Source organism: Bufo gargarizans, chromosome 6, assembly GCF_014858855.1.
Source record: "Bufo gargarizans isolate SCDJY-AF-19 chromosome 6, ASM1485885v1, whole genome shotgun sequence".
In the NCBI taxonomy this organism is placed as follows: domain Eukaryota; kingdom Metazoa; phylum Chordata; class Amphibia; order Anura; family Bufonidae; genus Bufo; species Bufo gargarizans.
The window spans coordinates 125779292-125795573 of NC_058085.1; positions in this window are offsets into that span (position 1 = coordinate 125779292).

The following is a 16282-nucleotide window of genomic DNA, read 5'->3' on the forward strand; positions in this document are numbered from 1 at the left end:
TATTAGAGGCTTTTTTCACCCCAGTATGCCAAAGTCGTATTTCTGGCCTAAATGTGACAGTGACTTATGCACGTGTAATCCCATATGTGCAGTATATTAGAGGGTTTTTTCACCCTAACCAAAAAGCTGTATTTCTGTCCTAAATGTGACAGTGACTTATGCATGTGTAATCCCAGATGTGCAGTATATTAGAGGGTTTTTTCACCCTAACCAAAAAGCTGTATTTCTGTCCTAAATGTGACAGTCATTTATGCTTGTCTAATCCCAGATGTGCAGTATATTAGAGGGTTTTTTCACTCCAGTATGCCAAAGCTGTATTTCTGGACTTGCAGACAGCCTATGCTGGGGCACTATCGTTGCATAAAATGGCTGCCGATCATGTATTGATATTGACTAACTGAGGAAAAAAAAGTTTGTTTTCATCAGTAGTTGGCTTAGGGCAGGCTTAAAAAAATTGTGCACTGCACGCACAAAACACTTTTTCTGTAGATCGCTGAGTACATAAACCAGTTCTTGATAAGATTTCTCCCTGATCTCTCCCTCACAGCAGCTGCAGCCTCTCCCTACACTAATCCGAGCAGAGTGACGGGCGGCGCTACCTGACTCCAGCTTAAATAGAGGCTGGGTCAGTTGGCCAATCTTAGCAATGCCAATAGTAGGCATGGCTTTGATGGCCTTTTGGGGTAAGTAGTATGATGCTTGTTGATTGGCTGCTTTACTTTTACATAAATGTTCGGGTCCGGGTGCTGAAAACCCTAAAGGTCGCAACGAACCCGAACGTATTAAGCGAATCTCATCTCTTGGTTTTATTATGTTGGATTGTTATGTGTTATGTATTCTTTTTGTCTTTTCAGTTTCTCTTTCTTGTAATTAGTGCCATATTTTATTTAAAGGCCTCTAATGTATGCCTTATGTGCATTCCATAGTGAAAATCTATTTATTTCAGGGCTATCATTTATTGTAAAATATTCCTTTATGTCTAATGTCAGGGCATGTTGAATATCTTTATTAGCGATCAAGTAACTGTTGATGTGCCAAATGAATTCTGGGTTGGATGTATTTTTCTCCTTTATTGTGATAATAAGAGGAGCGTGCTCTGACCAAGTTATCTGGTCTATCTGTGCATTGCGTATTAGTTGGAGGGAGTGTCTAGTGGTTAGGCAGTAATCTATTCTAGTGTATGTGTTATGACAGGATGAGATAAAGGTGTAGTCTCTTTCGCTAGCATTTATACATCGCCAAGAGTCATATAGATCATTGCTTAATAACCAAGAACAAAGTGTTCGAAGTTCTCTTTCCTGGCCAGTGGTGTCCATAATGGGATCTGCAACAATATTTATATCACCAAAGATAAATAGATGTCCTCTTTGAATCTTGGTCAGTTTTCTTATGACTTTATTCAAAAAGGAGATCTTGGAGGAGATAGGACAATATATATTACATATTGTGTATAGAGTTTTGTTTAATTTACAAATTAGAATAAGAAATCTTCCCCCACTATCTCTAAACGTGCTAATCTCTTCAAATGCTATAGTATCTCTGATAGCTATGCTGCCTCCTGCCTTTTTATTACTTTAAATGGATTTTTATTATCAGAGTAATTGCACATGCCAAAAGTAGTACAATATACAAATTACAGTCATTAGTATGTATCTTGAGCACAAAACTCCAGTTTCTTTTGTTTTTAAAGTACAAAGACAAAGTATACAAAAGGTACAGAATATCTTATCAAAATCATATTATGCAAAACATAATAAACAAACATAAAATCAGACAACAGTCTGGGCCGTATTTTCATTCCATCATATAATGCGTATGCATCTTCTGTTAGAGACCATCAAGATTACACGTCTACAAGATCATCCGTTTCCCCTCTTTACCCCCCATATTGCCCTACTTTCTCAATTGCCACTACTTTTCATTTTCTAGACCTGTTGGACACAAAACTTCCCAGGCTTCCCATTCTAAAACATGCTGGGCAACTCGAAAGGATTGGTGAGCTACTATATGTTCATATGATTTAGTGGTGTTAATAGCATTGTTTATCTCTTGTAAATCGGGGATATTGGTGCTTTTCCAATTCCTCGTGATAGCCAATCTAGTGGCAATTAATAAATGTAAAACAATGGTCCTAAACCTGAGTAGAATTTTGGTGTCCAACAACGCCAGATATTTTAGTAAATACTTGAGACCACAGAGAGACTATCGTCGGACAGGCCCCGAGTATGTGCAGCAATGAAAGAGCTTGGGATTTGCATTCATTAATCTTGTAGTATGAAAGGGTCCCGTAAGAACGGATGATGTCCATTACCGCCTTCAAAGATATCCGAGGGTTCGTTAAGGACAGAATAATGTTGTCTGCATACATCGATATGCAGTGTCGCCTATTTCCAATCTGTACTCCCATTACATCAGTTGCCTGACGGATCGCCTGCACCAATGGTTCTAATGATAAGATAAATATTAAAGGTGATAAGGGGGACCCCTGTCTCGTGCCATTTGATAAAACGAACGGGTCAGACAAAACACCATTTGCCAATAGACTGGCCGACGGGTTGGAATAAAGGGTGGGAATGATATCCGCTAAACGGGTTGCTAAGAGCTTTGTGTAAATTTTGAGATCTGTGTTAAGTAAGGAAATGGGGTGGAAATTTTGTGGAGTGGAAGTATCTTTTCCAGGTTTGGGTAACGTCACAATAACCGCCTCTAACATTTCTTTGGGCATTTTTCCCGTTGCCATGGCATGAGGCAGAGATGCATGGAGATGTGGTGTCAGGCATTCAGTGAAGGTTTTGTAGTAAGAGTTCGGAAGTCCGTCTGGGCCCGGGACTTTTATGATGTGGCAAACCATTTATTATCTTTGAGATTTCTGCCTGAGAGACAGGAGCACAGAGGGAGTCACTTTAACATTTGTCCAAAGAGGGTATTGTTAAAGATTTCAGGAAATCATCTATATCATTAGGGAATGGGAAATCGCTTGGACGATGTGGAGAGAGGCATCCATCAGCACCCTGCATTATGATCATATGAATATTGAAGTATAGACATGGCACAGAGAAAAAACATAGGCAAGAAAATAAGAACATTAACAGTATAAACCAAGGTGCCAGCGTCTTTTAGACCATGGCTTCTGCATGCTACTTGGGTTTCTGCCCCAGGATCTTGCAGTCTAGGTCTCTGTTTGGCCGGGATTGTGCTGGGAGATTGTTGTGCCGCAGGGTTGCCCGAATATGCCAAATTGCGCCCCGTTTTGTCCCCTTTAATGATGTGTTGGCTCTTACCCGACCGGGCATGTTGCGGGGATCCACGAGGCCTCTGTTGCTGCGAGCTTCCACCATCTGAGGCACGAGGAGAGCCCGCGCTAGCAGAGGATTTCGGGTTGGATCTGGGCTCAGCCTGCAGGTCTCGTGTGCTGGCGCCATCTTTGTCCCGCTCGTGGCTGAAGAAAAACTCCAGTTTCCCCTGATTCTTCATGCTTCTTTTCCCCCTGGTCATCATCGGGAGGGTTCCGATGCCAGGTGGCACCGAAGGGAGAGGTTAGAAAGCAAAAATAAGGTTCTGCTGGACTGGAACGCTTTGCTGGAGCAGGAGCTCTGGAATCAAGCGACCATACTCCTCGGCATCGTGGCCACGCCCCCCTGCCTCCTGCCTTTTTAGAGGATGAGCAAGAGTAATGTGGGGATATTTTTTATGCTTAAATCTAACAGTATCATCAGCTAAAAGATGTGTCTCTTGAATACAGACTATGTCCGTGCCATTATATCTTGCTTCTTTCCAAAGGGATATGTGTTTGTACCGGTGATTGAGTCCCTTTACATTTAGTGAGAGAGTCTTAATAGTCATATTAGGTGTGTAGTTGAAGCTAATGGTTTCTCTTTTTCTTCTGTGACAATGCTTAGTGTTGGACGTCTGGTCTCCTGAAGAGCCTTTGTTCAGCTTTGTGTTGGGGGGGTCTGCGAGGGTTCTGGCTTTGGTGAGCCCTTGGTGGTTGCAATTACGGTGATCTGGGTGGATTTAAAAGAAAAAGGGGAATACAAACAAACGGGAAAACAAAAGCGAACAAATAATCCCTATTTGTGTTAGGGAAACGGAGAACCATCTGAATGATCGGCAGATGCATGGGGACAGTCATTGTGGACTAGTCTTCACTTCACGTTTTGCATAAGTTCAGGTCTTCTGAGGGTTTTAGATCTATTCTTCTTGCATAGTGGGGATTTCTTTCTACTTTCTAGTAGTGGTTGTGTCCACGTTGTTAAGTTGCCATTGTTTGAGCAATTTTTGCCCTTCATCTGTATTGTGGTTGATGTGGGTTGTTCCTTCTTTTCGTACGATTTACTTAGTAGGAAAGCCCCATCTGTAGGGTATCTTATTCTCTCTCAGGCATGAGGTTATTGGATGGAATTTTTTCCTTTCCAGTATAGTTGCTTGTGAAAGGTCGGTGAATAGGAAAACGTGCCTGTATGGATCGGTTAGAGATTGGAGTTTTCTGGCCGCGGACATGATTTCTTCTTTGATATGGTAGAAGTGAATACAGGCAAGGACGTCTCTCGGCTTGTTTCTGGGATGTTTTGGGTTTTGAAAGTCTGTGTGCTCTATCCACAGTGAGGTTTAGAGGTGAGGCTTCTGGTAGCAGGGCCTGCATACGTTTTTGTAGATATTTAGAAAATTCTCCTGGGGACACTGTTTCAGGGATCCCCTAAATTTGACATTGTTTCGCCTAGAGCGGTCTTCTAGGTCTGCTAGTTTCGCGTTAATGGCTGTGATGGCGTCTTCTTGGGAGTTATGTGCATCTACTAGGGTATGGTGTGCATTTGCGTATGCCGCCATTTTGTTTTCAATGTGGTTTACTCTCTCTCCCAACTCATCTAGGTTTGTAAAAATAGCGTTGCACATGACAGTGGTATTGGTCATCAGCCGTCCGACCCCTATCCCTACACACTCTTTCCCCTCCAAACCCCGTATCCTACCTCCGCCCATATCTCAACTTCTCACATGCCCACCCAAAATGACACACGGACACCGAGCTTGGAATAAATCGGCCACAGCAGCCGTCTTTTATTAACATATAAACATAACATATAATAAATAACAATTCTCCCCCCCCGAGGGGAGGTCCTTAAAGCCCCCAAACAACCGCAAATACCCCACTGGGTGAGCCATCTTGCTTCCAGCCGTTGCCCTCCAGCTCAGAAGCACCACTGAATGGCCCCTTTTAAATCCGTCACCACTGGGAGTCCAGCCCCAACCATGGAGCCCTCCCAGCATCCTCCTCTGTGAATCAGACCAACTTCAAGGACCTCCCCCCGCCACCAACGCACAGACTTGACCGCCTTAAGTCTGCGCGTTCCTCCACAAACGCAAGGCTACTTCAATCCCCTCCTGGATTGCAAGGCTCCACATATCCAATCCCACTGCATTCAAATGCACACCATCTGCCCGCCAGAACCCCCCAACTCTCTTCTCAAGCTCCAAATGCCGCACCGCCACCGCTCCATTCCTTGCCATGAATCGACCCATTGCCCTATTCACCTTAACACGTGCCCTGTTCACACCCACCACCGAACGCGCCTCCCTCCACACCATCCTAGGAACTATGTCCGACCAAACCGTCACCATCCGCGGGAACAAGGCCCACATCCGCAGCAAGTCGAACTTAATACCCTGCAACAGCTCGCGGAACGGCCGCGCCACCAGGTCATTCCCGCCCACATGCAATACCAGAACATCGGGCGCCCTATCCTGTCTAACAAACCTGTGAATCTCCGGCAACACCCCGGCCCAAACCATACCTCTCCACCCTAGCCATCTCACCACCGCCACGGACCTCGAGAACCCCAGCTGCTGACCATCCGGCCGAACCGCTGCCCGGACAGCCCCCCAAAAGACATAGGAATGTCCGAGGATCCACACTAGGGCTGGCACTGCATCTGCAACGAAAAACAAAACCCAAGAACAAACAATAATAACATTACCTTCAACACCATCGTCCCATCCCACCTGCTCCCCCCCCGGCCATACCCCTACAAACTGTGCAATCGAATGTATGACCTAAACCGCCTAGATTCCCATCGCCCAATCCGCTTTATAATCTCGTCGCCCAACCCCCACCTCGCCACTTCTGTTGCCGCCCCAATTCGAAAAGAATGACTGACTCGAGTACCCCTCAGGCCCCAAACCTAACCGAACCAGACATTTCGAAAAGACCGCCGCAAACTGAAAACGCGACAAAAAGGAATCATCCTCATGCACTAACAACGGCAACATCCCGCTCCTCCTGCCGCCCCAATAATCCCGCAAACTCCCCACCGGGCACATGGCGCAATCCGGGACCCCGAACAACACTACTCTCCGCCCTCGCCCATCCGCATCCGTCTTGGACTGGCGAATAACGAACTCCAGCCTGTCTTGGAAGAGCTCCACATCCGCCCTCTGCAACCCCCCAGCCCTACGCACCGACGGACTCACCAACTCCCCTACCCGTAACGCCCCGAAAAACGCCAATGAAAAGGCCAACCGAAACAACCGAACCTCAGAGGCAGAACAACACACCACCCCCAGCTGCACCCCCAGCCTCAACAATAACCCGAAGGACACGGGTCTCCTTTTATCTCCCCCCGTACACGCCCTTCGCCACCCTTTCAACGCCCGCATTACCAAAAACGACTTAGTCACATCTGGCCTCTGCCTACACTTGAACCCGAACGCCAACCCGGCCATGCAGCTATTCATCCTTGCCACCGACCAGCCCTCCTCCCTACAGTGACCCACAAACAACAACATTGGGACCTCTAACTCCCCTTCCCCCACCCCCAACTTACTGCACCAATCCTCCCAGCACTGCCACGCTTTTAGATACAACTCCCACGTCCTAGGCGCCAGCGATGCCTGAATGAGACTTGCTACCGTTCTTCCAGTACCTCCCAAAGCCAACTCGGGCATTCCCCCCCAAACTCCTCCGCGTCTGGAGCCAACTGCCGGAAACGGTCCCACTGTGAACGAGAAAGAGAGTCAGCTATGCCATTATCCACTCCCGGCACATGAACCGCCACCACCCACGCGTTGATCAACAGACACTCCAACACCAACTGTTGCAACAACCGCACCACCAACTCTGACGAAGCTGACAACCCGTTTATCGCCTGCACCACCCCCAGGTTATCACAGTGAAACCTAACCTTTCTATCCCGAAACACATCCCCCATAACACCACCGCCGCCACAATGGGAAACAATTCCAACAGAGCCACGTTCTTCACCCAACCTCGTTCCACCCAACTGTCAGGCCACCGACCCGCACACCACTGCCCCCGGCAATAGACCCCAAAACCCTCGCTGCCCGCTGCATCCGAAAACAACTCAAAATCAAAAGAATTCACCACATCACCCATAAATAACGAGCGACCGTTATAACGTTCCAAGAAGGAACTCCACACCCTCAAGTCCGCTCTCAACTCCTTCCCTAAGCGCACATAATGATGTGGTGAAACCACCCCCCCCCCCCCCCCCGTCGCCATAGCCAACCTCCTACAGAACACCCTCCCCATAGGCATGATCCGGCATGCAAAATTGAGTTTCCCAAGCAGTCCCGCAACTGCAGTTTTTTCAAACGAGTCACCCTCGCCACCACCCCCTTTAAATCCTCCAACTTATCTAAGGGCAACCTACATTCCATCCTAACCGTGTCGATCACTATCCCTAAAAAACTCAACTCCGTGACCGGCCCCACCGTCTTATCCGTGGCCAACGGGACCCCAAAAACCCCAAACAACGACTCCAACGTACGCAACAACAAGGCGCACACCCTAGAACCCGGTGGACCAACACAGAGGAAATCGTCCAGGTAATGAATAATGGACTCACACCCAGACGAATCCGCCACCGCCCATTCTAAAAACGAGCTAAACGCCTCAAAGTACGCGCAGGACAGGGAACAGCCCATAGGCAGACACCTATCCACAAAAAACTCCCCTCCCCCCCCAATAACACCCCAACAAGTGCAAACAATCCGGGTGAACTGGCAGCAACCAAAACGCAGCCTCGATATCAGTCTTAGCTAATAGCGCCCCCCTCCCAAACTTCTTAACCCACTGCACTGCCGCATCGAATGAGGTATAAACCACCGAACATAAGGCGGGGTCTATACCATCATTGACCGACGAGCCCTTTGGGAAAGACAGATGATGAATAAGCCGAAACTTATTCAACTCCTTCTTCGGAACCACCCCCAACGGTGATACCCGTAAGTTCGGCAATGGTGGAGCCGAAAACGGGCCCGCCATCCTGCCTAGACTGACCTCCTTGCTAAGTTTCTCAGCCACCACCTCCGGATGCTCCAACGCCGACCTCAAATTTTTCCTAACCAACACCGCCTCACACTGAACAAACGGGATCCGAAAACCAACCGAAAAACCTTCCCGCAACAAAGCTGCCGCCTCCCTATCCGGATACCTGTCTAGAAACGGGCCCATCCTTCCCAGACGCACCGGCGTCTCCCCCTTTGCTATTAAAATCCCCCCCCCTCTGTCTGTTACCCCTAAAGCACCGCGCCGCACCATGTGACCCTCCGCACACCGAGCACTCGTGTTTAAATTTACACTTTGCTCCAAATTTACATGATCCGTCATTAAATGCGAAACACAACCCCTTTGCTGAAGCTGACGCGACATTGGGCTGCCCGCTACCACTTGCCTCCCCCCGAAAGGACTGGCCCTGTCTCACCGGTGCCGTAACCTTCAACCACAAAGCTATGTCCTTGTGATCCCATTTAATTTCAGGCCGCACCGCCTTCCGCTGCCGGAACTGCTCATCGTACCGCAGCCACGCTATCCCCCCATACACCCTGTACGCCTCCCCCACCGCATCCAAATAACAAAACAGCGCCGAACAGCACTCCGGCGCCTTTTCCCCAATGATACTTGCTAATATCGCGAATGCCTGCAGCCAGTTTGCAAACGTCCGCGGTATCAGGCGGTACCTCCGCTTCTCTTCCTCCTCCTTCTTACCCTCATCCCGCCTCACCCTATCTAGGTTAAATTTGTCTAACGGAAGCAAAGAAAAAATCTCTACATACTCCCCCCTCCAAATCTTTTCCCTTACCTCCTGCTTCAAATGTGCCCCCAATGGGCCCTCAAAGCAGACATAAACCTCTCCCCTTGCCCTATCGTCCATCGAACCGTCTCCTCCTCCACCGTGCCACCCGCCTGCGTCTGCACCGACGCCATCGCAGACCCCACACTCGCACCGGCCCCCCAACCCGCACTCGCACCCCCAGAGGGCCCGGACACCCCCCACGCTGGTAACGGAGACGCTCCCCCCATCCCGCCAGCAAACCTGCCAGCCCCCCCAACAGTTGCCCTAAGCCCCTGCTAACATCCACTGGGGACCTCCAACACCCCCAGCCCCCCCAGCAAACTGCGCTAGTGTTCCCCAAGAGGCCTCACCTGGCTGCCTGGGTGCTGTGTCCCCACCAGCCGCAGATCCGGATCCCAGCTGCTCACTCCTCCGCGTCGCCGCCTCATCTTCAAGTCCCCTAGCCAGGCCCAGGCTAGAGACGTCCAGCCCTCCATCTTCCCGGGCTGCAAGCGAGTGGGCGGGGCTTCTTCCTCCTTGCGCTGCGATCACCGAAGACAGGGGCCTGCTGCCGGACACCGATGCGACTGCAGCAGCCCCGTTCCTCCCGACGTCCTGTCCACGCTGGGGGGTCTCAGCCTCCGATCCTGGGCTGGATACCCCCGCTCCTGGTCCCTCTCCCACGCCGTCCATCACCGCAGAACGAGGTGACCGGGCCCGGCCACCTCGCAGGCTCCGCCTAATAGCCGGATTCCTCCCACGCCGGGGAGTACTGGAGGAAGCGTTCCCCGCCGACCCCCGGCGTGGAGGGTCCCTTGAGGGGCTCCGTTTGCGGCGCCGAGCCTTGGAAGGGGGCTGGGCAGACTGAGAAGCCTGCGGGCTGTAGCGCGCCGGCGGCCTGGCTCGCCGCGGCTGGTTCAAAACTGGCTGAGGCCCGGCCGGAGCCTCAGCCGCCCCCTGGAGCATCTGCTGTACCTGCGCCTGTATCCATTCGGAGCCGCAGACCTCCGCTGCCGCCCTCAACCGAGCGATGATCTCCTCAAGCTGTTCCATTATGATCACCAGCTCCTGATAAAGGTACCAGCTCTTTTCTGGATCACACAAAATGGCCCCCGGTCTCCCCTCAGCTTCCCTATTTAACCCCTTAGCCACACCCCTACGCTTAAACCACCCAATCACCCCTTATCACCCATTACTCCTCCCATCTCCTCTAAACTCCACCTAACCAACTAACTGGGGTCTCCCTAAACCAAACCCCCGTCATGATGCCCTCCCCTAAGGCTGCGCCCCTCAGTCCGGCCATAACTTTTGTGCTATGTCAGATTTGATGGAGCCATCAGCATTTCTTTCATCAAATCTACTGTGATGATGTCATTAGAAGTGGGTATATGGGCAAATACTCCCATGGTGTGAGGTGATAAAGAAGTGGATGCGCCACTATAAAGGGGATTGATTGTTGTCCATCCCTGTTTTTTGCTTGGCTGGCCTTCTAGTTTCTGAGCTATCTGAGATAGACAGGGGAACGGTGTACAGGGGCATGTCTCTGTTGGACGTGCCCACGCCAGTTAGAGCACTTTAAGCTCTGCTGGCCATTCCCACGCCAGCCAGAGCACCTTAATCTCTGCTGGCCATGGATACCAAAGCTTGAAGCCTCAGGAGCCAGGAGAAAAGTTTAATGGCATAACCTAAAGTCACACTACAGAGAAGAAGTGCAGCATACAGAAGAAGCTGAGTTATACAGCCAGCCTGTCAGTACAGCAGAGTCAGAGAGAAACAGAGACATAGCAGAGTTTGCTTGCCAGTTTAATGCTAAAGCCTGCTGGAAAGAAGACAAAGCCTGAAACTATTTGGAGAAACGTTTATTAATTAAAGTTGCCATTGAACTTCATCTTAAGGTTTCTTCAAATCTCTCAATTATTCCCCCTATTTATTGCTTAGGAGCCAAAGCCTGCGGTCCAGCCGTATCCAGGCAGGAGCCCCGTGACACACATAAAGAGACATTTTAGGCCGCACTGTACCACTCGGCATTTCCTACACCTGGGATGCGATAAAGTAGGGCCCTGGGGGGAGGCTGCACGTTGCAAAAGCTACTGCTCTATTCATCTCAATGAGTTTGCCAGGGATAACTATGAAGCTAACTCCAGCAGTCCCACAGTGTTGAATAGAGTGGCAGCATGTCTGCTTTCTATGTTAGATATTACAGAAGCATAAAATTAAACTCCTGGGCCCCAATACAAAATCTATAATAGTACCCTTAACCTACAATGTTTTTTTTTTATAATAATGGTGTCTTTTTATGTAGCATAGGGGCCATTTAACATTTTCAGGTTCCAGGGCCAAGAGTGAACGCTACCTCTGCACCTCTATTGGTGTATTTTACCATTAGTAGCCATGGGCTGTATTCATGTCTTCACCATAGTCAATTGTACCTATGGCTCTGTTCACTTACCATACTGAGTTGAGACTGCATCTTATTCTTCTTGCAGTATCTCCTGCTGAGTTATATTGAAGCTTTTTGCTCTCTGTGTCAATCTTGCAGGTTTGGTGTTTTTAAAACCAGTTGTGGTTGTGTCTCTGCCTGGAGTCATTTCAGCTTTTGATAGCTGTTTTGTATTCCTCCTATCTTCTCTCTCCTCTATAGATGCCGAGGGGGAGCTGCTGCAGCTGGAGGAGTGTGAGGTCTGATGCGTGTGCTTCTCCGCTGCCAGGAAGACGTCGGCGAGGTGCTTCGGGGGCTCCCTGCTTCTCCTGCTCTTCACCATGGTGGGTACCGCTGCTATATTTCGCGATGTGGAAGTTTTAAAAGGCTGTTTAGATCGCCTGAGGGTGTTGGATCAGCCTCGCTATGCTTGTTAAGTGCGGAGCTCCTTCAAACTACGGCCATCTTGCCCGAAGCTCGGCCACGCCCCCTATTGCAGATTTTCATGTGTAATGTGTACAATGCCAACAAAGTTGATGAGATTTTATGCTGCCGATTCTCGATGTTTTTATTAGATGGTCAAAAAAGGTTATTTTCAGACTTAGGATTTTGGGCAAGGGTTTCAGCGCAGATTCGGTGCCAAACACTGGGCTGAATCTACACTTGAACCACTTGTCATTGTTTTCAATAGGAGGTTGTACTGCAGTTCATGTGGCTGAGGATTTTTGATGCACGCTTTTCAAGACTGCACCAAGAATGTACAGGTCCATTTTTGTTGCACATACCCCTCTCAAAGATACAGCAGGAGCCTGTTCTCCGTTGAGCTCCATTCAATGGAGCTAAACCTAAAGTGGGTCTGCATTAAAACCACCAGCAAAAACCGCAGCACAGTGCAGCTATTTTGACGCATGACAAAATCCTCCATCTGAACATACCCTAAGAATGAAAATGTTGAATTTTTGTCGACAATGCAGATTTTCTATCCAAGTTTCCAAGCGAAAAAGGAGAAGTTGATTCAACGCAGATTTTGGTGCATAAAATATGCCAAAATCCACGTGCTCAATTGAAGAGTATGTTCAAACAGGAAGGATACACTGTGGAGTTTCTGCCGTGGAATTGTGGGAAGGAAATCCACAGCAATTATTATTGTAGCAGAGTGAATATCTTATGAAATCACATCCACTCACTGCAGGAAACATGTCTGCAGAATTCATAAGGGATTTGACTTGTGGTGGGGATTTGCAATGCATAAAGTGCGTAAAGTGAAATCCAGAGCAGATCCACGGCAAAATCAATGACAAAACTACATCTAACTCACATCTGATTTCTCAGCAGAAATTACATCCCATGTGGAAGTATCAGTAGTGTCACTTAACTCAGATTTTTTTTAATTTTTTATATGGGTGCATTCACACGACCATTGTACGTGGAAAGCACAAACCATGGACCCAGAAAACACGGGCACTGGCCGTCTGCACACCGCATCACAGACCGGTTGACTTCAATGTGTCCACGATCTGCAAGATGTGGTGTAAGATAGAACATGTCCCTTCCACGTTCTGTAGGTCTTATGTTTGCTGTCCTGCAAAACGGAGTCAGCTGTTCAACAGTCCCGTGAAAGTACCATAAAATGTTGAGGGTACCCAGATCCCCACAGATAAAAATTTGATACACCTCTATAAGATTTTTTCAAAGTTCTGTGATACTATGGGTACATCCACGCAGAATGTAATTTCCTGCTGAAAAATCGGATGAAGATGAGTTAGATATGCATTTGTCTTTGATTTGGCTGTAGATCTGCTCTGGATTTCAGTGACACCATAAGTCTGTATGTGTTTCTCACCCCTTCCTATAGTGTTCTTTTGGTGTTTGCCAGGCAGAAATGTGTCAACATACCTTCTCTTTTTACTGTATTAAATAGCATATACGGAGGCATTCAGTTAAAAAACAAGTGAAACACTGTATACAGTTTGGCCTTATAAGTGATGTTTGCCACTGTATGCCTACACTATGGCTTGTTTCAAAGCCATGCACCCGCTAAGCAGTTAGCTGACAACTCCTTGTTCATGATAAGGTTATTGGGGAATTACCTCGGGTCCTCACTTCCCCACATTCCTATGATCCATTTACCTTACCCCTACCCAAACTCCCCCCAAGAATAACACTGAGCCTTATCTTGGAATTAAATGGCCACAGCAGCCTTTTATTAATACAAACATAACATAAAATTGCAATATAAATATATATATATATATAAACATATACATATTAATAATCCTATACCTGACGAAGGAGGTCCTAGAAGCCCCCCGGTTCCAGCTGATGCCCCAAACACCCGGTCAAGCCACCTTGTCTCCAGCCGTATCACTCCAGCTCGGAGACACTGAGTGATGGTCACCCCACTGAAACCCACCAATTTACCATACCTGGGAGTCCAGCCCCACCAATTGAGGCCCTCCCATCCACAAACACCAAGCCCTACCACCGTCTTCCAGGACCTCCTACCGCCAGACTGCTATGACAAATTCAAGTGCACCCAAAATTCGCCCAACCTATTGCAGAACTCATCAACGTACCTCCCTCCTTTCCCACTTCCCCCCTGTTTTAAATTTTTTTTTTAAATTTTTTTTTTTTTATATTTCATAACCACTCCCCCCCCCCCCCCCCTACCAACCTCAAAATCAAGGGAGGGTGGGCGGGAGTTCTCCTGCTCTAAAAAATGGCGCCTATTTTCCCGCTTCGCTCCCCCCTTAAAAACCTAACGCTCCGCCCCTAAGCTAACACAGCCCCCCTAATCCAGACTAACCTTTCCCTGCCCTAATTAAACTACCGTCCCCTCGTCTCCTAAACTTATCATGGCAGCCTCCCCTTAGGCTGCGCTCTAGTCCGGCTGTACCTGATAAGGTTATTGGGGAATTACCTCAGGTCCTCACTTCCCTACATTCCTATGATTCATTTACCTTACCCCTACCCAAACTCCCCCCAAGAATAACACAGAGCCTTATCTTTGAATTAAATGGCCACAGCAGCCTTTTATTAATACAAACATAACATAAAATTGCAATATATATATATATATAAATAATCCTATACCTGACGAAGGAGGTCCTAGAAGCCCCCTGGTTCCAGCTGATGCCCCAAACACCCGGTCAAGCCACCTTGCCTCCAGCCGTATCACTCCAGCTCGGAAACACCGAGTGATGGTCACCCCACTGAAACCCACCAATTTGCCATACCTGGGAGTACAGCCCCACCAATTGAGGCCCTCCCATCCACAAACACCAAGCCCTACCACCGTCTTCCAGGACCTCCTACCGCCACCGATGCGCAACTTGACCTACCACCTCAAGCTTGCGCGGCCCTCCACACCCCCAATGCTCGTTCAACACCACCTTGCAGCCCCAACGACCACAGGTCAATGCCCACTGCATTGAGGTGAACCCCATCCGCCCTCCAAAATTCACAGACTCTCGCCTCCAAATCAAAATGCCGTACCACGACCGCCCCATTCCGCGCCACGAACTTTCCCACCGCCCTGTTAACTTTAATCCGGGCCTTATTGATCCTCTCCACTGATCGCGCCTCCCGCCAACGGCGTCTGGGAACTATATCCGACCACACCACTACCATCCTAGGAAACAATGACCACTAACGTAACAGGTCAAACTTAATGTCCCGTATAAGCTCCCTCACCGGCTTCATACCCAAATCATTCCCACCAGCGTGCAAAACTAATACATCCGGAGGCCTGTCCAGCTGAACAAAACGATGAACCTCCCTCAAAACTCCCCCCCACAACATACCTCGTTGCCCCAGCCACCGGACAGACGCCACCTCCTATCGAAACCCAACTGACGACCATTTGGCCTAACATCCGACCTCAATGCTCCCCAAAAAACAAACGAATGTCCCATAATCCACACCAACGCCGGGGGAACACCTGAAACGAAAACAAGCACAAAAACACCACCTCGTTAACACTTAACAACCACCGAAAACACCGCCACCCTCACCGTCGGCCCAACCGCACATATGAACGAAATCTACCTGACTCCCACCTCCCAATCCTCTTAATAACCTCCTCACTCAACCCCAACCGTGCCGCCTCCGTAGCTGCCCCAATCCGAAAGGAGTGACCCGTATAGCACCCCAGATCCACCCCCTAACTCCCCCAAACACCTCTTCAAAACCACCACAAACTGAAATCTGGATAAAAAAATGACCCATCCTCATGCCTCAAAAACGGAGCTGCGCCTGCCCCCCCTACCAACCCTATACTCCCGCAAACAAACCACCGGACACATTCCGCACCCCGGCACCTCGAACAAACAGATGCTACACCCACACCCCTCCTGATCCACCTTAGACTTGGGCAACCACACCACCACCCTATCCTCCAATACCCGCACATCCTGATCCCTTAACCCCCCAGCACAACTAACACTCCTACTAACCAACTCCCCCAATCTAAACGCCCCAAAGAAAGCCAGCAAAAACGCCGCCTTGAACAATCTCACCTCCGCCACTGACCTACAGACCACCTCCAACCTAACCCCAAGATCCAACAACAACCCAAACGAAACAGGCAACCGCCGATCCTCCGTCCGCCCCTCATCGCCAACCTTTCAGCACCTGTCGCACCATAAAAGTCTTCGTGCAATCCTCCAATCCCCGCCATTTGAAACCAAAAGCTAAACCCGACATACACCTATTCACCTGAGCCACCGACCACCCCTCCACCTTCTTCCACCCCAAATATAACACCAAGCGGCCTTCACCCGCATCCACCCCCACC